This window comes from Anser cygnoides, chromosome 2, assembly GCF_040182565.1.
Source record: "Anser cygnoides isolate HZ-2024a breed goose chromosome 2, Taihu_goose_T2T_genome, whole genome shotgun sequence".
Lineage (NCBI taxonomy): Eukaryota > Metazoa > Chordata > Aves > Anseriformes > Anatidae > Anser > Anser cygnoides.
In genome coordinates, this window is record NC_089874.1 from 39,996,402 (window position 1) to 40,018,788 (window position 22,387).

General features: G+C 36.0%; 1 protein-coding gene across 10 annotated transcripts in view; it reads right to left on the reverse strand.

Annotated features, from left to right (window-relative positions):
• Nucleotides 1–22,387, reverse strand: part of ZNF385D (zinc finger protein 385D) — a 447,042-nt gene that overhangs the window by 136,908 nt on the left and 287,747 nt on the right. The window lies entirely within an intron of this gene.

Below are 22,387 nucleotides of genomic sequence, written 5' to 3' on the forward strand. Positions count from 1 at the left end.
TGAGATTGTACCCAACCACACAGAAATGCCAAGGTGAGTATTTGCCTGGCAATAGCTAGGAATAGTTGGTTAAATATCCTCCAATTCACAGACACAAATGCAAAACTGAAAAATATTGCCCATACTCAGGAAAACAGCTCCTTGGGTGTGTTATCTCAGTGCTACGAAGTGGAGTGTTACAGCTCTGCAAGTTCAGGTTACCTAGAGCAACAGCACTGCTATCCCATACTCTTGGATACCATGAAGGATGAAGCAGTTCTTTCTGTGATTCTTCTCTGTCACATGACTAGGCACTTACCCACCTGCCGCTGCCAGCTAGTGCTGCATGAAGTCATCTGGGGACGAGAACGCGCTTTAAAAGGAAAAAATCAGCCAGCTTTGCAAGATCTTGGCTGGGACTCAGAGCCTCTGGAACAGAGTTTAAAATCTACCCCAGTCCTGGCTACAACGGCAGAGAAAATGAATATGTTCAGGAGCACAGCTGCTCTCTGTTTTTGCAATAGTGTCAGACATGTCCTTTAATGATGGAGCATGTGATAGGTATCATGAAATTTGAGCTTACACTTAAAAGAAATTCTCTAATTTTTAGGGCAGCAAAAATTAGATTCTCTTTCCACTTAACATGCACAGAAGAACAACAAAACCTGAAGCAATTGCAACAACTTTTGTGACTCAAATTCACTAAAAAATGTTTGCACTACATTTGTGAATGCCAATGTTACTACTTCCCTTCTAATCCATTATCAGAGGGGTAGAAGCCTACTGGGATGAGTTCTTGGAGAGAATATGTAGAGAAATTCTTATTTTAAAGAAGTATCAAGGGCAGAAATGTCAACAGAAGGAAAACAAGAGAGCCAGGAAACTGAAGGGAAAGAAGTGGGGGTGCAGTAAAACTCATAAAGCAGAATTCACTTTGTAAAGAAGTGGTGCCATGTGGGACAAGAGCACACTTAGAAAATAACTTTACAGCAAGGCTTAGGTCTTCTCTAGTTATGTAGTGTTACGGAACACTGGGGAAAGGTAAGAAACTGTAAAGGTTGCTTATGGCTGTTTTGATGTTCTGTATGATAAGCTTTTACATAAAGACATCCACAGCTTTCCCTGTGCAGCTGCAACACTTCTGTGAGAAAAAAGTTTGAAGAAAAGATTACCACAAAACCTTGTCACTTTCTGTGTCTCATTGTGACAGTTTTCTGAGATTTTGAGAAGTTCAAATAACTCCCTCAGTCTCAAAAAAAAAAAAAAAAAAAAAAAAAAAACCAACAACGTATTTTTACACATGGATGCACTGTGTCTCCAGTTAGGACTAGACATTTTGCCCTACCACTGTTTTGCAATACCTGTAAGTGTAGTCCAGCAGCCAATACAGCATTGTGTTGTGAGCACAGACAGCTTAAATGGTGCAAAGCCACACATGCAACACTGAGATTCATGCACTCTGTGATGTAGCATATTCAAGAGGTTCTACTGAAACCAGCTGCGATATGAGCTTCATCGCTACAAGACCTTTCTTGCCTGTACCCTGAACCAAGGGAAGACAGAAACACTCAGATGAAGACATGATTCCTTCAGATTCAGCCTCAAACTGTCCATTCTGTAAGCAATTCTTAGATTTGATTTTTCTGAACCGGAATGTGAGTAAACACCGTGCTTTACACACACACACAGTTTAGACTTCAAACATTGTTCGACTACAGAATTGAAAATAGATTTCAAAATGATGTCATTCCAAAATGAAGAAAAAGTTTTATTTAAAAATGGTATGTTTTGGTGTCATCTTAACGACTTTTCACTCACTATTATTATTATTATTATTATTATAAAAAAAAAAAGAAAAAAGAAAGAAAGAAAAAGAGGAAAATATTGGCTTTACTGAAACAGCATTTTCTGATAAGAAAGTCTCCCATGCAAATTCTTCTGCCTAGTTCACCTGGAAAATCTCACAGATTAGTGTTAGGTAAAGAGTATAGAGAGCTGTGAGTGTTGGCCTTAAACATCTGGATTAAGAAAAGCACAGACTGAATACACACAAAGGAAACAAAAGAAAAGTTTCAGAGTAACAGATATATTAAGGCATATATATACATTTTTTTCTATGTGCAGAATAATAAATAACATATTTTCATAAAGTTTCTGGAGAAGGACATCCTGTCTCTCAGGTCTCCTAACACACAGCTGAACAATTTGGCAACCACGTACTACTATATTTTGTGACTTGGCTATAGAAAAGATATACTGCATCTTTCCCTGCATAGCCTCTCCTCATGTACACTTCAATTTCCAAATCTCTTCAACTCAACTGCAAGTTTAGTTTCCAGAAAAAGAATAATCGGGTCTCTTATCAAATAGCCTGTCCTAAGGAAATGTCCAGCCCAAATTTTGTAGGCACAAATAGTCTAGATAATTTTTACAATGCATTTGGAACTCAGAAGTATTTTGTAAACTATGTAGGAGCTCTAAATTAATACCCCATTAATCCAAATTTTTTGCAGTTCTTCCATCACTAACTATTACCATCATAAACACCAAGTGAAAAAAGCAAATATCTGCAGAATTCCGTTTTCACTCCTTCATTACTTTACATTTATTTCCTTCTGGCCACATGTATGGTCATTTTCAATACATCAGAGACACCGTAAACTAATGTTCAATTTCCCTTCCATCCTGGAGTCTCGTTTTTTTTCCAGTAATGTAATACGTTTCTCCCATGTACAGATATTTCCAAAGTTTCCACCCCATCTCCCACCTCTCCAAAGGATAGCTTATTGAAGGTCAAAACAACAAGTACATTCTGCCTTGACAGAATCTCAGAGAACTTTTCATTCAGTGCCTGGGAATGCACAGGTTTCCAGCTTAAAAGTTAACTTTCAGGTAACTTAAAAATGTAAGTTCAGAAAGGTATCATGATCTTTTACTTCCTTTCTTCCTTCCCTTTTTTTTTTTTTTTCTTTTTTCTCCTTGCAGGATCCAAATGTCTGTCATTTCACACCCAGTGAGAATTAAAATATATTCTAGAGAGCCTGAGCCAAAAGAAGATTTTTTTTTTCCTTGTTCAGAATATTTAAAAAAAAAGGGGGGGGGGGGGTATGGTGGTGGTGGGGAGCTCATATTCTATTTTACAAAAGCTGAGAAACTTACATTTGTGTAACTTGATTCCAGCTAGAACTTTAAAATCATTAAAAATTTAGTTTGCCAGTGGGTCAAAGAATAGGCAGGGTGGACATGAACAGATTTTCTTCATGAAAAAAATAAAGACATAAGCAATTAAGAATAGTAGGCTAGTCATGAAGGATAATTAAATTTCATTATCAAAACTAGTCGATACCATATTTAGGTCTTCAGAGAATCTCTTCAGAGAAAATAGGAATTTAAAGACATCCAAAGACAAAAGAATAACCTTCTTCAGAAGGTAGCACAAGCAACGTGATATGAATTGCAGATCTTGCTTTTAGGAATATTCTAGCTTAACGTAATTTGTCATGACCTGTAGTCAGTAGAGTATTCCCTTTCATCTCTGTAGAGTGGTTTACAATTTTGGAACAGCTATTTTTCTTAAGAACTGCTAGGCTGCCACTTTATAGAGAAGATCAGTTCCATAAGCAGTACTATCTAAACCGAGAAGGTAGAATAGGTTTCACTACTACTTATTAGTTCTTATACTCCTCAAACGATTAAAATATGAACTCAAGATACAGAAAATGAGTTAACATGCAACTTGTGAATTTTATGTGCACTTTTTAATCTTGAATATTTGATTCTAATAGCCTATATTTATTCCCATGTTATTCTTCATGGACAGAAACATTACATACAACCAAATAACATGATTCCTGTTAAGAATTTACTGCTCAGGAAATCTATGTTCTGACCACTTGTAGTTTCAGAACTCAGGTCCTTTTGATTTTTTTAATGCCTTCCCCCCATCCCCTTCCAGAAGGGAAGATGAGGATCTTAAGACAAAGTGTTTTCAACTCCCGCATCATTCACAGACTTTTTTGAAGAGTCCTTTCACCATATAATAATCTCAAATATATTTTTAAAATGAGGATATCTGCCTTTAAACACAATATTGTTTCATGTAATTCCCTCTTATTTTCAGAAGGGGGAAAAAAAAAAAAAGGAACTGATAAAATATTTGTATTAAATATTTGACACCTACTGGAAAGGAACTCTCAGAATTAGGTTCCAGCCACACCAGCCTCGCTCTAGCTGACTCTCCTGAGACAACTTGAGGATCAGCTACACTGTGTGGCAATGTAAGCCTTTCTTTCATAGGTTTTGCTGTTAGTAATGTTAACAGTTGCTAGTCACTTTGAAGAGGATGAATGCAACACTGTCTCAGCTGCAGAGATCTGGGAGTAATTGATTTTTCAGTTCACTGGCCAAACCAAGAAAGAAAAAAAAAAAGAAAAAGAAAAAAAAGAAAAACAATTAGAGGAGGAGAAAAAGAATCCAAACCACTGTGTCAGCTGAAACATTTCTTGCACCCCAAATGAAATTCCTTATTTCTTACTTAGATACTTAACCCTTTTTATTATTTACATTTTGGCAAATCTCAAACATCCAAAACCAAACAATTCAAAACTACTTATTACAAAAATATTTTCTTGGGTCCTCATCTCTTCCTCCCTTTTCCTCCCCCTTTTTTTTTTTCCCTAATTTTTAAATTTTTTTCCCTATTTTTTATATATATATATATTTTAAGTAAAATTCTTCCAGTTTGGCACAAATCAGTACCCACTATTTATTTATAGAGTGCATTTTTCCACACATACAGTATTCACCTGGAAAATTTGATTCAGCTCTGGTCACTTGTTGCTATTCAAAGCATTATTTTGTCTAGAGACAATATTTATTCTGTGATTCTTGCAAAGTGAGCTAGTTTAGAAAAAGAATTCTTTATTATTAGTTTTAGCAGCCTCTGGCTATGCATCATATTCAAAGGTTTTTAAAGTCTTACATACAAAGTCATACACACAAAGGTTTTTAAAGTCTTCTCTTTCATACTTATAATATTTTTTAAAAAATGTAAAATTGTATATCCTGTCACAAGGTTTTTGAGTGAAAAATGTACACCTAAGGGAGTAGATTTTTCTTTCAGTTATGTAGAATCCTATAAAGCTGTTATTATGATGCAGGACTGGGAAAATCCAGAGACAAATTCTCATAAATACCCTGGCATCTGTTAATTCCTTTAATTATTAATTATTCCTTTAATTATTCCTTTAATTATTGTCCTTACTTTTGGTAAAAATGCTCAGGTCCCCACTCCCTCTTCGCTGCCTTATTCCCTCCTGCTCCCCTGCCATTCTCCATCTGCATTAATAGAAAGACGTACCTGGCTTACCTGGATCCAGCCTGTCTGAATGGGATCAAAGTGCAGACCATACCCTCTCTAGGCCACAAGAAAGCTCATGTAAAAGCCTCCCTTAAGTATCACCCTCTCACCTCATACCTAGATAATGCCCAAACAAAACACTTTACCAATTTAAATATTTTTTATTAACTAAAATCTACCAGAAAAACATGATCTGAACTTCAGTACTTAACACCATCTAACAATGAATTCCATTAAGTTGCTGCAGGCAACATCTTCTATGGATTATAAATTGTGCAAGGGCAGCAGTGAAGCTTTTTATTTTAGCAATAGGGACATGACCTACCTAAATGAGCTCTTCAGAATCCTTTGAGGCTTTATTCCAGTTGGTAAAACAAATTTGGATTATTTTTTTTCCCTGTTGGAAGCTGTTGGATTACTGAAAACTAAATGTTCCAAAATGAGTGTTCTACTTTCTGTGAAGTTCTGTCCATTTCCAAGTAGAAGGCAACAAGCAGAAATTGGTCAGTTTGAACACCTTGCTTATTATCAGCTACCCATACCAAATACCAGACATGTCAACTACTAGGGAATCAGAGAGCCCGAGACTGCCAGCGTTATGACTTTAGAGAAGACCAACAAGCAGAACATCCATGAACAGTACCCCTCCTCCCTCTGGAGGATGCAGAAGCTTTTGATTTCCCATTGCCTTACAGAACCAAGCCAAATACCCCACAACATATGAAGCAGCCTTCGTTTTCTCCATGCAGCTCTGGTATTAATTCTCAGGAATTAATTCCCAGGACACTGCCATTTATCAAGAGATCAATTCCATTTTTCACCCAGTGCACAAAGCATAAATCACCTGTTCACATGGCAGATCAAGGAACTGAACCCTGGGCCCCTAAATTTAGTACTACGACCACTTCAGCATCCTTCCTAATTTTAGTCTAGTAGTGAAATGAACACACTTTCACTCAGATTCAAGCAATTTCATGATAGCAAAGATGACATCAAAACCTGTTCATCCTTCCCAGCCATAATACTAGATGGAAGATGGGTGGACTGATAAATCCACATCTGCATTATATATACATTATTAGTATAATCCTCTTTCCTTCTGGCAAAATATGTATTCCCTGTCCCATTCTGAAGTTTGTTCTCCTGCTGGTCATGTTTTATACAACTTTAAGCTTTCTTTAGTAAAAAGGCGAGTCCAAGAAAGTGAAAAGCCCGCCATGCCGTGAGTGAGCTACAAATACATAGTATTATCCTGATATTCTTAACACCACACGGTAATGCCAGGCCAGAAAAGTTTGTCTGAATATCAAAGAAAAACAGCTTTTCTTTTTCTTCTCCTGACTATAAGGTCTTCATTTTGGCTTGCTATTCCCAATAAAGCAGCTATCCAGAGTGTGATTTCCAGCCCGCATCAGGGATGTTTACATTTAGATTGAAGCTAAAGTGGATCTTGAGTTGTGTAGGAAGTGTGCTTTTTTTTCAGAGTAGCGCTACTATCTGATGAAGTCAGAAGAAAGATACAACATTGCAAACATGCATTTTCCCCAAATTGCATGTACACTGGTGAGATACTTCTGCTGATGAAATTTTCTGACTGCCAGACTGACTGCATTGTTATTGACACTGTTTCTGTGGATGTCTCCTAACCAGCTGGTCAGAACATGAGGTTGGTAGCCTCTGCTGGAGAACTGACCAGATACAGGCCTACCAAAAATGTCCAATTTAAATGGAGTATTTAACCACAGGGAGGAAGCTGCTGAGGGGCATTAAGAATTATCCTGAAGTGTGTTCCCCTGGGATCATGGTTTTAATAGATCCTAACCACAACTTTAAAAATTCACCATAAATAAATAAAGTAAAAATACAATCATCAGCCAACTATTATACAATGGCATTATTTTTAAAGCTTTACACTTTCTGACATTTAAAAAATCTTTGACCTGGCATATTCTGCAGTTGGATTTTTCTGCTGTTTTTATAAAGGTCATGTTTATGGTATAATGAGCACAGATTTCCAAGGGTTATTAATCAGAAGAAAACTGTACTGCAAACAGATTTTCAAAGAATTTTTCATTTTTATGATGAATATAATAATAATTTTTAAAGTGTTATTTTTCAAAAGCATGCTTGGGAAAGAAATAATGATTAACTTCTGATATCTTTAAATGAAACAAGCATATGCTGAGACAAATGCATAACTAATATCATGAAATGGACACACTCCACTAGCAAAATCTGACTACGCAGATAGTGCTATGTAGCAATGCCTCTTTCATTTAGCACTGGAAAAGCTCAATGTCACCAAGCCTTATTAAAAATTGACTAGAAATAGTTTTTACACATTTTAACTGCATAGCGCAAGCATTAATGAAACATTATGTCAATTTTCTCTGCTAGTTGTCAAACCACTGTTATTTAATTGAAAAACAAAACAAAACAAAACAAAACAAACAAACAAACAGCAACAAAAAAAACAACAGGTAGGTAGACTTCAGAAGTGACCACATTAGAAGGATGTCAAACTTGAAGTCAAAGGAGTGAAGTCAAAGCTAGCTCCAGGGTGAGAGAGGGAGGGAAGCAGTGAGAGAGGTGCTGAAAGAAGAGTGATGGAAACTCTTGTTATGTACATCTACTTGGCTGTTGTTATTACAGGTAACACGCAACAAGGGACATGACCTTTTGTAGCCCTGTGGATCTATGACACATTTGCATGGACTGGGGCGAAATTATTGAATTACTTTATAGTTCTTGTATACGTAGGCCAGCCTATGTATATGTGCATAACAAAAATAAATACTTACTGAAATAGAGACAATTTGTTCATTATTCTTTCCCATGCATAAAGACATAAATGCTTTTATTTCAGAAACCGACATGTTTCTGAAGTATGCACCATTTTCAGAATTTTGATTCACAAAACCAGCCCACATATATGTTAAAATTATTTTGGTTATGGTCTTTCACAGGTAGACAAAAGAGTAAGTGGTACCATTTCTTGCTCAACATTAACAGGGAGAAAAAGTAGAGAGGACCAAAAGTACAGGATTTCCAAACAGATAATGAAATACAGCCACAGACACATTAGACAGCACTGCATTTTAAAGGATAATCTCTTGAACATAAAGCACTACTCAGTTCATGGTGGCTTGAGAGATACTTGCTAAGATAAATTATTTGTAATTTCATTGTTTTTCCTACATGCATTCCTAAATTAAACGTACTTCAAGTTATTTGACTCAGGAACTTTTCCCACCAATAAAATTCCCACTCTGAATGAAGTACCTGAAGTTCTAAAAGAATCATAAACCAAACCAGCAAACATGAATATTTTTCATACTATTCTTTCTATGGATTAGAAAGAACAGAAAAAACAAGTAGATCACATGGTCTGATTGTCTCTAACTCCCAAACCATTACTTTTCATAAAACCTCCACTACACTTTAATGACACTAAACCAGTTCAGCCCTCAGGAGATTGAGCTGTTTGTGGGAGGAAAAAAAAAGAAAAAAAGAAAAAAAAAAACACAACTGAGGTTCTGTCCATGACCAAGACTTTCTGGAAAAAGAAGATGAAAAATTGAAGTTATCCTAGCAGGCAACCCGTGCTTTGTGTTGAGAAGGAAAAAACAGACAGTTCTTGGCAGTTTGTTATTCCCACAGAGATGGGGAAAAAGAGGGATAAAATGTAGTTAACTGTTAAGGTTGAGACTTACTAGAACAGAGTTTTATGTCCTCTCAAAATATATGCACTGTGTCCAGCAATGACTAATCTTTGGATTTTCATCACCAGACAAAATATAAATATGTCCTATTGCATTATAGGGAGAGAAATATCCTCTTTATCCTCCGACCTCCTGCTTGGTACCACCTGAATATCTGAAGATTTGATTAGAGTCATTCCCTTCACCGTTAAGCAGTCGAGCTCAGCTTACATCATACTGTCTTAAGGAGACGAGAAATCAGGTGTTGTTTTGTTGCACCATTGTCCAAAATTGAAGGTTAACTACAGTTACTGCAATGTAACAAGTTGGGCATGCATGTAAAACAAAAATATAGAATTGTTAGAATCACAGAATCATTCAGGTTGGAAAAGATCTGTAAGATCGTCTAGTTCAACCTTAAACATGCACACTAACAGGACAGCAGCCCTCCAAAAGGAAGAGACAAGTCATTTAATTTACCACAAACTGGAAATTATCACTGACTTTCTTAGAATTTTTGCTTTGCTGTGCTGGTCAGCACACCAGCCACTCTTCATTTGTTGGAAAAAGGCTGGATCTGCAAATGAATAGCAGTTCTGGATTGCAGTCCTAAGTGATGAGTTCAGCAAGGGGGCAACCATGAAAGGAGAGCAGGTGTTGATAAAGCATAAAGCCCTCAAGATGATGTTAAGGGCAAGGAGTTAGGATATTTCGGAGAGGGGATGAGTGGAAAGGAAGCAAAGGGAAGCTAAGGGGAAGTAAGACAGCAGGCAGAGAAAGAATGGAAATAAAAGAATAGGAAGTTGGAAATCAATGGGAGAAATATTGGCTAGAATCAAGTAAACAGATATTTTATGGAGAGTCTATGTCCAGGCATACAGATCTAGTTTTTATAAAGATTAAGACATGTTATAACGTACTTAAATAATTAAATAAATATTAGTTGTGTAACTGTATTGTATCATGAAAATATGAGTATTATTGCCAAAATAATCTATTGCAATCACTCACTGCTTTTTTGCAATTTAATTTTTTATTGTTATTTTTTGATACAGGGATAAATATGTGCCATGTGACATGCTGGAAAACATCTAGGTTTTAATTCATAGTGTGTCTTGATAAGCAAATGTTTACATTTCCTTAAAAATATATATATAATAATAATAAAAAAAAAAAAAAAAACACGAGATCATACCCCCATAGATGCAGTTATAATCAAGAATATAGCTACTCCACAAACTCCATAAGGTTTCTGTATTCTAAAAAGCATAAGCAAAAATAGCCACCACAATGCAGTATAACAGATAAAAAAATGTATAAGAAAGTTTTATTAGGACCAGTGAAGATAACATTGGTTTTCCTGTCTATGACAAAGATCATATGATCATATTATACAGTGGTCTGTAAAAGCATTGGTCCATATATACTAATGGAGTGGGGTCCAAAAATAGACCAGCGAAGACTGTTAAAGATGCCAGTGAAAAGTCTTCCTGCAAATATTTTATGGCATGATTAGCTTCCCCCTGCTGTCTACAATAGCAGTCTTGAGCACCAGAGCTCAGGGCCATTGAAATCATTTGGGAAAAAATAAAAATAAAAATAAAAAATTACTAACCAAAGTCACAGGGTCTTCAAATATCATAATTTGACTAACTCCCTGAACACCCACATGCTCCACTGCATAAACAGGTTACCTGTGTTCTCACTAGCAGATCCCTGACACGACCCTTCTGCAGAACAGAAAAATGTGACAAATCAAGCTATCCTGAGTTCACTTTTATAAAGCTGTCTCTTCTTTCTCTGTTATAGGGGACCAATTTGAAACCATGGAAAAAAAGTTTGAAAAATTTGAAAGCCTGGAAGAAATAAGAATGCCATCTCCCTTGAATCAGGCTTTGGTGTTTGCACATGCCCCTGCAAGCACAAAGTTACAGATTAATACTCATAACTATTCTTCCATAGCATTTTGGCTGATCTTTTTCTCCAGGATGCTATTGATTGTGAATAGGAGAGGGAGGGAAAATGCTTGTTGTATTTAACTTTTTTTCTGTGTCGCAAAGTTCTTCAAAATTTGTCTTTTATGCACATCTATATGTAAGCTACACTTTTGTGCATAGTTACTATGGAAGCAAAACTTTATAAAATTTTAAAAAAACTTGAAGAAATCAAGAATGTATGTATTTTAATCAAAGGCCTATATAAGTCTGCTCTACAAGTCCTCAATGTCTCAGAAAAAAAAAGTCCCAGTGTTTGGGCTGTTGACTAACTGGGGATACTTGTTCAATAATCTCTTTTTGTAGTGGTTTAGATTTATGCAAATGTGTATTCACTTCACGAATTTAGCTTGGGTTTCCTGGACCCAAAAATCCCTTGACCACAGGGCTAGCGTCTTTCTGGGAAAGTGAATACATTCTTTTTCAGTGGAGAAGTTCTAACAAACTGGCTATTTATAAAGAAAGGTTACGGAAACTTCAATTTTGGCAAGCTTACACCTGTTAGAGCTGCTTTAGTCAGATGCTTTGAGAACTGGAATAAGTGGTAGCTGGTAGTTTGACTGTCCTTCTTTTGATACCTATGAAAATCTGGAGATCCAGGTTTTGTATTTTTGTGTAAAATATTCCTGTAATTTCAAAAAAGTTTATTAAGCGAGGAAAATTATCTACTCTCATACTCTATAGGTGGGGGGAAAGCACCACCGCTTTTGCAGACAAGACACAAAGGACAAAAGAAATGTTTGCCCTATTTTCCAGAAATGCAGGCATGTCAGGCCTAATTTATTTAAGCCATGACATGTTGGGTGCTCCAGGCTGCATCCATGGAAATAGATAAAGGCATGTCCTCCGCAGATTTAATGAATGGGAATCCCTGTCCCTGGCTAATATAAATTGTGCTCATTGGTGGGTAAATCTATTGATTACATTCCAGTTACAATTACACACACAAGTTTTCAGGAAAGTAGCATAAACTATTCACCAAAAGCTAGACATAAAGAAATATGAAAAAAATATTGGGTTAAGTTATATGACTTATTTATGATTTTTTCACTTTTCTGTATCTCATCCACATTTTCCTTGAATGCTTTTCTATCCCGTGACATAAAATCATTTCATGATAAATTCACATGTTATTATTCACTCCATTCAGAACTTTTTCCTCACTTAAAAAGCAAAGTATTTTTTATAGATTCTGACACAGATTTTGCCATAAGGTTTTCTGTGTTGACTACACAGCTGGTATCTGTAAAGAAAAAGCTACAGGACAGTATCATCTATATCTTTGATTACCATTTATAGGGGAGAACTTCTAAAACTAATAAATAATAAGTAACAATAAAAATAATAAATGGCAGTGCTTGCTATAAAAGGTTGAAAGAATGGTCTGCCCTCTACATTTAGCATACTGATGTGCAGATATCACTGCTGACTACAGATGGCAAAGCATAGTGGAAGGGGCAGATACTATTCATCTGCATTTTTATATAGGCCAGGAACAGCCTAAAACCTCTGAAGAAAGAAAAATATTATAAGATCTCAGATAATAATAGCTTTCATGGCCTGCTCTTCAGTCAGCCTAGGTACATTCTGGTCTTGTATCAAGGCACCTTACAACAATATAGTCTTTGTCCTAGGAGCTAAACATAGGATAAGAATAAAACACATTTAAATAACTTTTTTCAGGGAGTCCCCTTTTTGCTCATGCAATAACACTGTTCAGAATATTTACTTATAGCCCTATATAGCTATTAAAAACTCACTTTGTGTATATTTCAAACTCAGTTTAGACATTCACCATTTTTTCCTTCGGTTATTCAGTCTAGAATTCAGCATTTCTTGAACCAGCTAAAAATATATCTTGAAACAGGTTTAATATAAAAACAAGCCCCCTCAAACATGTCAGTTTATTCAATTCAAAGACTATCTTTCATCCACCTCCTTACTAAGGTGCTCAAAAAAATAAAATAAAAAATAAAGCCTTGGGCATAACAGACCATCACTCCACAGCAAAAGAAAAGGTCTCAGTTAACATGTTTAGCTTAAAGTCCCTCTCTGCTAGAAAGAAAAAACAAAATAAGACTAACGGTTCTGCTAAGTAGCACAGTTATTTGAGAGTCACTAAAGCAATTGCATTTTTGGAAGGCATTGCTACCAGACCTTGAAACCACGATGCAATAGAATACAATTCCAAGAAGAGAGAAATTCCTGTGCAGACTTTTCTGATAATCCATGTAGATTACAAGGATCAGAATCATGCAGCTACATAATGTTAACTCTAGGTATTATAATTCCAGATGTTACTGAGTATGTTATATAAGGAAGTATTTGGTCTGATCCTTTTAATTTATTGTATTGCTTTTCTTCGGTGATTTGGAGTGAAGTTAGAATCATCATTTGACTTCTTTGCATCACATTATGTTACATGTTCCTAATACTTTCATTACATTTTCAAATTAAAATAGAAAAGTAATCCACTCAATTTAGGCAACAGACATCTATTTAATTGAATTGTATATCAAATACTTCAAGCGATTACTCAATATGTTTCATTACCAGAGATAAGCAAGTCTTCCCTCTCCGAACCCTCACACCTTTGAATTTTAATAAATTTGGTATATTAATCTGATCAAAAGAACCTTACAATATCTGAAAAGCTAAGAGGGCAGGGCAAGCACAAAGAGCCTTCAGAGGAGTTGTAAGTTGACAAGCTAGATCCCTCCTCCATCCTCCCACTCTACTGCTACAGAGTGGAGGGAACCTAACATACTCTAATCATCTTTGCTTTCCATAAGAAGTAATCTTACAGTACATTTCCAAGAAAATGAAATTATATTAAACAAGTGAAGTGAGCCAACCAATTGTCAGATTGCAATAACAATGCAAGTATTTGCTAAGCCACTGAGACACCTCAATCCTTCAAATACTTCTGCATATATTTAACTATCCCAGTCCCTCCCATCAATGAAATGACATCAGAAAAGTTGATTCTTTTTTAATTCATGAATGTAGAAGTAGTCTCTCTCTTATTTGCATGACTCCATCTGACTAAATATTCAAAAGGTTCCATAACAATGAGTTTTCAACAAAAACAAATGTTATTCTACTAAAAAGGAAATCAAATTTAACAGAGGGTGCTGGATTTGAAGGACGACTCAAAGCCTCAGACTGAAAATGAAGTTACTCAAAGAGTATCACCAAGGATATACTGAGACTTCCATATTTTCTTTCAGACGTCATATCTTTAAAAAAGAATGGGATTATTCCAGAGACAAAAATATACTTCTTGTATCTAGACATGGCATTAAAAGAAGCATAAACTTACTGAAAAAGACACTGTGGGGGAAAGAGGCCTATCTCTGCCCTAGTTTATCCCCACTGACTTAAGGAGAGTTACACTGGGGATTAGTCTGAGCTGTAATACTAAAGAACAGCTATTGCAGTGCACTGAATATGTTTAATTAGAGGTATCAATTTAAGCAATGAGGCATTTTTGCATATAAGCCTCTAAGAAACCTGAAACCAAACACAGCTTGCCTGTATAAGAGTTGCATTCCAAAGGCTATGCTCATGCCAGTTTTGCAGATCTGGAGTCAAAACCAAACATAAATCAACTGATTCACAGTAGAATGTTTTGGGTACATTAACCTGAAATTCTTATGAAAACTTTAGAAAGTGTGGACCAAGTCATGATAAAATTTAAGTTAAGATTTTCACACCCATCTTCAGCACCAAACTACCAATATTGGCAGAGTTATTGTGTCAATGCAGCTGTGTTAGGCTGGGACCTTCCACTTTCTGCTCTCTTACCTCAAATACCAGATATCTGTAACTTCACAGTGGGGTTGCCTTCATTTACGCAATACAGAAAAACTTTAACATCTAAGGAAAGATTCTACAAACCTGTATTTCTGGCTATTTTGTTTCATGTGTACTTGGGGGAGAATATGGGTAATCTTGTCTGGATAAAGATAGAATTTAAATAGGGAGTGCCAGGATTTCTTTATTATGTTCTTCAGACAGCTAAATTATACTTAAAATGGGTTAAGAAGACCTAGAGTACATACAGTTGTTTGGTGTTGCTTTGTAGATTCTGTTGCTATCACATGTATGAAAAAAATAAAAATCTGCATTTTATTTCTTACTTAAACTACCATTTAAGTTCACAAAAAGCAGTCATGTGTTCAGCGACTTTAGTATATGCAATTGCAAAAGTGGTAAAAGTAAAATGTATGTCTGTGTTCAAGGTCAACCATCAACAGTATTAATGGAAATGTTATGAAGTGCTTAAAGTTACATGTAAAATAATAGTGCATGCCAGACACAAAACAAAGCAATGTAGAGTTCACATTTAGGTTATTCCACCATGCATTGTTTGACACACCAATTTTTGTGGAGCATTTCCAAGACTAAGTCTGGTCATGCTACTAAGTCTGTAGACTTGGAGTACCAAGGCTGGTGGAGATACATGAACAGCAAAAAGAGACTGAGCAAGTCAATAGTCGTAGTTGTAATTCAGTGTTCAGTGGTTTGAAGTGAACAAACCACTTGCTTTTAAAATCTTAACCTGAGAATTTGGTTCTCACCAAAATGTTTCTTTCTTGCATCAGTAAGACTTTTCAGTGTTTCACTATAACTTCCTCTACAGAAACAGTTAAGTCTTGATAGCTCTCCTACTCCAGGATAGCTCCCTCATTCTCTAGGAGGCTGAGCCAAAACTGATTTATGCAAGGACTTACAGAGGGTATAAGTACAAATTGGATGTTGCAATACATAGCTTTTAGGTGCCCAACTCCAAATTACAAAATACGGAACAAAAGCTCTCTATACAGGGCAAGATGAGAACTTGGAGCATAAAAAGGGTAAACCAGAATACTCCAGAAATCTGTCTCATATTAACCTACTAGAAACACTCCCATCTGCTTCTGGAAATTGTCAGCCCTGGTTTGGGTATGTGGAAGGCACTTCCATTTGCAAAACACTCAGAACTAAAATCTGCTCCTGTCACCCTAGCCACTTTGTTTATTATTATTATTTATTATTATTATTATTATTATTTATTATTGAAGTTGAGGGACAAGGAATCAGAGATTGTAAATTCTTTTAATATACATACATACACACATACTTATGTATAATTGTATGTTATCTATATATAATATATGAATATGTATATTATACACCTACAATACCAACACAGAAATACCAGATCTGACATGTAAAAATCCAAGCAATCAAACCTTTCTTTAGAGGATTATGAAACAAAGATTCTACAGCTACATCCCTTAATTCTCTTCTGCTAGTATCTGATGAAAATACTTATATGTAAATACTGCTGTCTTTATTTATTGTTTTGCCAAATGCCATTATTAGAAGGGAAAGCCAAATTCCAAATGGGATGTAAATTAGTCTCTAGCCTTACAGAAGAAACAAAGATAGGTTGTTTCATAAATTTTGTCCCAATATTTTTCTCCAGAACTACAATCCATACCTGTACTGGAGACAGAGACCAAAAAAAAACAAAAAAACAAAACAAAAAAAAAACCTTACAATATCTGGGAAACTAAAAGGGCAGGGCAAGCACAAAGAGCCTTCAAGACCCTAATTTTCATTTGTATTAAAAAAAAAAAAAGCCCAAAAGATTTCTGATATAAAACACCTTGGTGATAACTTTGTCAATGCACAGGATTTCAGGATTCCTTCTTCTCATTGAGAGCCAGGCAGAGGTTGGCATGAGATTTTTCTTAGAGGGCTATGTCACACTGAAACAACATGTAAGACAACATACGTATGTACACACCTCAGGGGAACTAGAATTTTTTTTTAATTCTTTTCCATTAAAATCTATTTTTAAAACTCTTAAGTCATTGCTTTTATTTAAAATGCATGGACCTCTTACCAGGCATGATTCAGTACAGAATTTTATCTCTTTCTGCCTAAAATTCACTATAAATTTCAAATCCCCTATTTTTATAACAGCTTAATGTTATTTGGCCATTCCAAAGTGACATATTCAAAAGTCAAACCAATATTCTAATTAAAAAATAAAGTTTTCTTGTCACTAGAAATTCTTACACATATATGATTTTAATAAGTGTCCATTGAGCAGTTTCAGGCACACAATTGGGAATGTTAAGATCGATCTTAGGGACTGGAAATGTTCTTCATCCAAATTCAGCTTTTTCTGGCAAAGCTTCAAACCCACAGAAATTATCACTTGGTATGATTTGTGGTCATAGACTTCAACAGAGTTGTATCAGGTGATACTCTTAGTAAAATGTTAAGCCTCCTCTGCTTATATCAGGAAGAACGAGGGGGACATTAAAGAATGAATCACAGAATTATAGAATTGTTTGGGTTGGAAGGGATTTTTAAGATAATCTAGTTCCAACCCCCCTGCCATAGGCAGGGATGCCACCCACTAGATCTGGTTGCTCAGGGCCTCATCCAACCTGGTCTTGAACACCTCCAGAGATGGGGCACCCACAACCTCTCTGGGCAACCTGTTCCAGTGCCTCACCACCCTCTGAGTGAAGAATTTCCTCCTAACCTCTAATCTAAATCTCCCCTCTTTTAATTTAAAACCATTCCCCTTGTCCTATCATTATCTGATTGAGCAAAGAGTTGTTCTCCATCTTTTTTATAAGCCCCCTACAGCTTTTCCTTACTGCTGCAGTTGCATTTAACTAGTGCAGAGCCTGTAAGCTGGAGAAAAATCACCATAAACTACTAACTAGACATTGAATTGTCCTGATCTCTTTAATATTATTGCCAGTAGCGTGTCAAAAAGGTGTTCCAGTCCAACAAATCACTGGGGAGGTTGCCCCCTTAAAACTCAATAGAATTGAAATAGGACTATTGTGAATTAAGATATACTGTACATAGTATCAGAAAAACTTTCAAGCCTCCATCCTATACACATACACAAACCGCTTGCAAATGTAAATCTAAAAAGACTAAAAAGCACAATCATGGTAACTTTAATATATGTATATATACATATATAAAACAATAGAAATTAATATGGATTTAGGGAAACATAGAGATAAATTGTTCATCTGACTTGAGAAGAGTTTCATAGTGTCATTATTGGTCTTGATGACTTTGTAACAGAAATTAAAAAGGGTAATAATGACTATTTTGTTTGCAGCTGAGAGTTTGCCGGCTTCTGGAAAAAGGCTGGTGGTTTTAAAACACTTCCTGAAAAACAGGAAAGTCAGTATAGCTTTCACTGCCTGTTAATCCCTGAGCCTTTCTACAGAAACCAAAGCTCAGGTGAGCAAGAGAATTGATGGAGTTTTCCAGCACAGGTCTGCAGAATTCCTTTGGCACAGGGAGACTTGCAGCAGTGCATTCCCTCCTGCAGGTGCATCTTCCCATAAGTGTGGCTCCCCATGCCAGACCAGGGCAATTCAAGTTGTCCAACTTGTCTCAACTTGTGTTTCCATATCTTAAAGTGTCTCATCTCACAAAGAGACAGAGAACAACTGTTTCAGCAAGAAATGTTACCCAAACAGATAAAGCCTCCTCCCTCCTGTACTTCCAGCTGGGTGGTGGATAAAGAAGAAAATTACAACTTAATGCTGCTGGGCATGCCAATGTCCTCTATCCCAGATCTGCTGCCCAAGCAGCTGCCAAAGTTGGACTATGCTGTTGATGATCAATTTAAGACTTTTAAAGAGCATTTAATTCATATTTGAAGTTATAGAAAATATTAAACAGAACTGTTACAAATTATTTGACAGTTACCTTAATTAGGCTAGGTCTGATTTAATATTTCCAGCACAGTTGAAACTCTTACTTTACTGGGAGCCATGGAAGTCTCTCAGCATGTTAGGTCCAGTAACTGAAATTGAGTTCGAGCAAATCTATTAACACAGTCCAACACTTTCCACAGTTCATTACAAATAATAATTACTTTCTAAATACTTCTTCCTTCACTGTGAATAAAAGATCTGTCTCAGTAAAAATATCAGTGAGGAAAGCTCAGTTATTGCTGAAAGATTCTTGATATATACATATCAACAAATTTCAAAAACTGCCCAACATTTTTCAGACAAACCAGCAATATTACCTCAAGCTCCATACGTTATTTACTAGAACAGAAGTTGGCTACACAGATGGAAGAACCTGCAAAACTGGAGCTCTGCCTGTCAGAGGCAACTTGGAAAGATTTCTTAAAAGATTAACTTATCTACTATTGCAAATATTCTCTAACAACATTAGTCATTTATTACTGAGAGCTTCCTAAAAGGGGCTAATAATTTTGAATGAACATTATTTTTTTTTATCTTTGTGATTTTGCAGATATTAGCTCAGCTGGGGTCTCTCAAACAGATATTTGATATAAAATATTCATAAGTCGTTTGACTATATTGTGAGGTCAGATGGCGCTATTTCTGTTTCCAGGCTGGAAGAATCTAAATTGAGCTTTGTATTGCCAAAAATATGCTGGCATAGCTTTTAACATAAATAGTCATTTAATAAATTTAAGTAAAGCATCATGTAATTGTTCTTTTTTGTGATTATTCCCATGAAGAAATCTTCCTACTGGAAGAGCACAAAAAGCTTACACAAATGACATGAACATAGTTAGAACAAACTGAGGAATATTTTAGGAGTGTTAATTGTTATTGTTCTTTTAATGCTAAATATTACCTGCCTACCTGAGATGATTCCGTGCTGCTTTTGTCACTATGTGGACTGGTTTTGATATATTGGACTTAGAATAACTAAAATTAGGACATAGGGCAATAAGCAATAAAAATTACGTTCTACACCTGTATTATGTTTCTAAATTCTATAGAGTTGTCAGAGTGTCCACAGCAATATCTACTGTCATCATTCATTGCCTTCACAAGGTTAATTTCAGACTATTTACATAATTTTTCTTCTCTGCATGCTGATATTGCCACGTGATGACAACTTTGCTTTAAGTTAGTCACTAAGGTCAAAATGTAGCAGTTTTGCACGGTCATAACAGGGTGCTCAAGTGGAGCAGTGCTGCCAGTGCCATTCTACTGCAGCACCAGCACGCCACAGGGGTTTTACCTGCTGCCTGTCTGCCTTCCTCTGGCAGCAGTTTATATATGTTTCATAATCTTTAAGGCTTTCAGCAATCACCTTTCAGTTGTATCTATATTGCTAAAGAGATTTCAAATGTTGCTTTGATTTTGTTTTGTTTTTAGTCTTTTACTGCTTTACTACATTCAATGCATTTATGTGAATCTACATATCTGCAGGGCTTATTTCTTGTGGAGCAGCATCCTTCTTTGACGCCACTGATTCTTTTTACCTTGAAATACCTGTTTACATTGGGAAGGCGGTCTATTGCATGCACTGTTAGAGAGTGTAGAGCTAAATGTAAAAATGCTAATATGAAGGGCACTTGTCTCATATACATCGTCTTGAATATAGGCAGACATTTCTGCAAGGCAGTGTTCTTTCTATACATCATATCCAAAGAGATGCAGATATCCAGCTGCTACTGAACTCTGGGAACCCAAATGGTGGGGTGCTAATTAGCATTGAGTAGGTTTATCAGCTGTACCTATGCAAGAGGGTATCTTTGGCGTTCTATAAAAATATTGTAAAGTATTAATAAGAAAGAAAGAAAGAAAGAAAAAAAAAAAGGAAAAGCACCGGCCATCTATAAATGTATTGAAAATTGTTACTTCAATTCAACTGAAAAGAAAAAGATTTAATTCAGAATCTTTCTTAGTAAAGAAAGAAAGGGAACAATCATACTGTGTGGACCAATGCAATTTCCAAGTACTCAGTGATACTAAGAATTCAGCCAACAGAAATTAAATGCACTATTAGGAATTTAGTGTACGTGTCCTAGCACTGCATGTGGAGTGGAGGACTAAACTGGTTTTACGAGGTAGACAGACTGTGGTCAGGATTGGTGAGTCAAATGTTTGTAGATGATTACATCATGTCTTGAGTGCTAAAAGCATGTAAGAATACGAGAAAAAAAACACTACAATGCTTTACAGCACTAATATCATTTTGGCTGCCATGACTTCAGACAGAGGGAGAGACAAAAAGGGAGAGGATTTAAATATACCCATGCACACACACCATTTTATAGCCTGTTTGACTTCTAGAATTTATCATTTATAAACACAGCAAAATTAAATAGGTTAGGTAAGCCTTCAGGTTCGCCTGTTTGTTTTTCCTTCTTAAAGAAATAAAAATGGTTACCAAAAATAACAGATGCTACGTGAAGGGTTGAAGCAAAGCTATCTTTTTTTTCCATGCTACCTAGAAGCAGACAAGCTCATGTAAGTTCCACTGTTGAAAAAATTGCTGCTTACAGCATCATCGCTTACTAGTAATAACAAAAACAAACAAAAAAAAGGAGCAGTGTGCTTGCTATGCAATAGTCACATATCTGGCAAACTAAATGGCCATGATATATGGCTGGTTTTGACAGGAGGTGAGTGGATTGGTTTTCACAGGTAAATACCAGCAAACAAAAACTAATTTGCTAAACATTGCACTATAGAGACAGTGGAGCCCCAGGTCACTACTGAAAAATGACTTGGCACTGAAAGAAGAGCATTGATATTTCTTGCAGTGCCAAGACTTGCTTCCTCCCCACCTCCTCCTTCCTTGTGCATTTAAAATTGTAGACCTTGCCAAAGTTCTGCATGTTTTTGCCTTCCCCCCACCCCCCCCCCTTCAATATTGATCCCTAACCCAGTGATGGGTAACAGTATTGGAAAATATAGCCATTATCTCCCTCCGTCTTCATAACTTACTACACTCCACAGTAAACAAATTGAGTAAACAAGGTCAGCAAGAACAAAAGAAGCTGAGAAAATTGTCATGGCTTTTGTTTTGAATGAAGTGGACTGTCCACCTACTTTTCTTGATTACAGTACAAAGGTAAATAAACATAAGAACCTATGTGAAGTAATAATCAAAGAGGAAATGAAGCCTAGCTTTCTTCCTTTGTTCTTCATAAAGCAGTTTCTAACATAAAACCACTTTTTAGACTCTAACTTGTTTTCTGATGGAGAGGCCTGGGGAAGAGACTGCCAGTTTGCATCATAATAAACAGAACACATTAACAATACACATCATAAAAATTACTAATATGAGCCAAAGCCCTTTGAAATCCTAAGCATATGCTAAAATTTCAAATGGCTGTACTCAAAGTTTGTAGACATGCCAAGTTAATCTCATTTTTGTATCTCCTGTAATTGCTTCAGAGATGAAGATACTGTATGTTACCAAATCTCAGGAGTGTTTCAAGCTTTACTTGAAAAGCAAGTGGTACATTATGGTTTTAAATTCTGACATCAACAGTGACTATAAAACAGAGTAAATTAGTTGGCTGGGTAACAGAG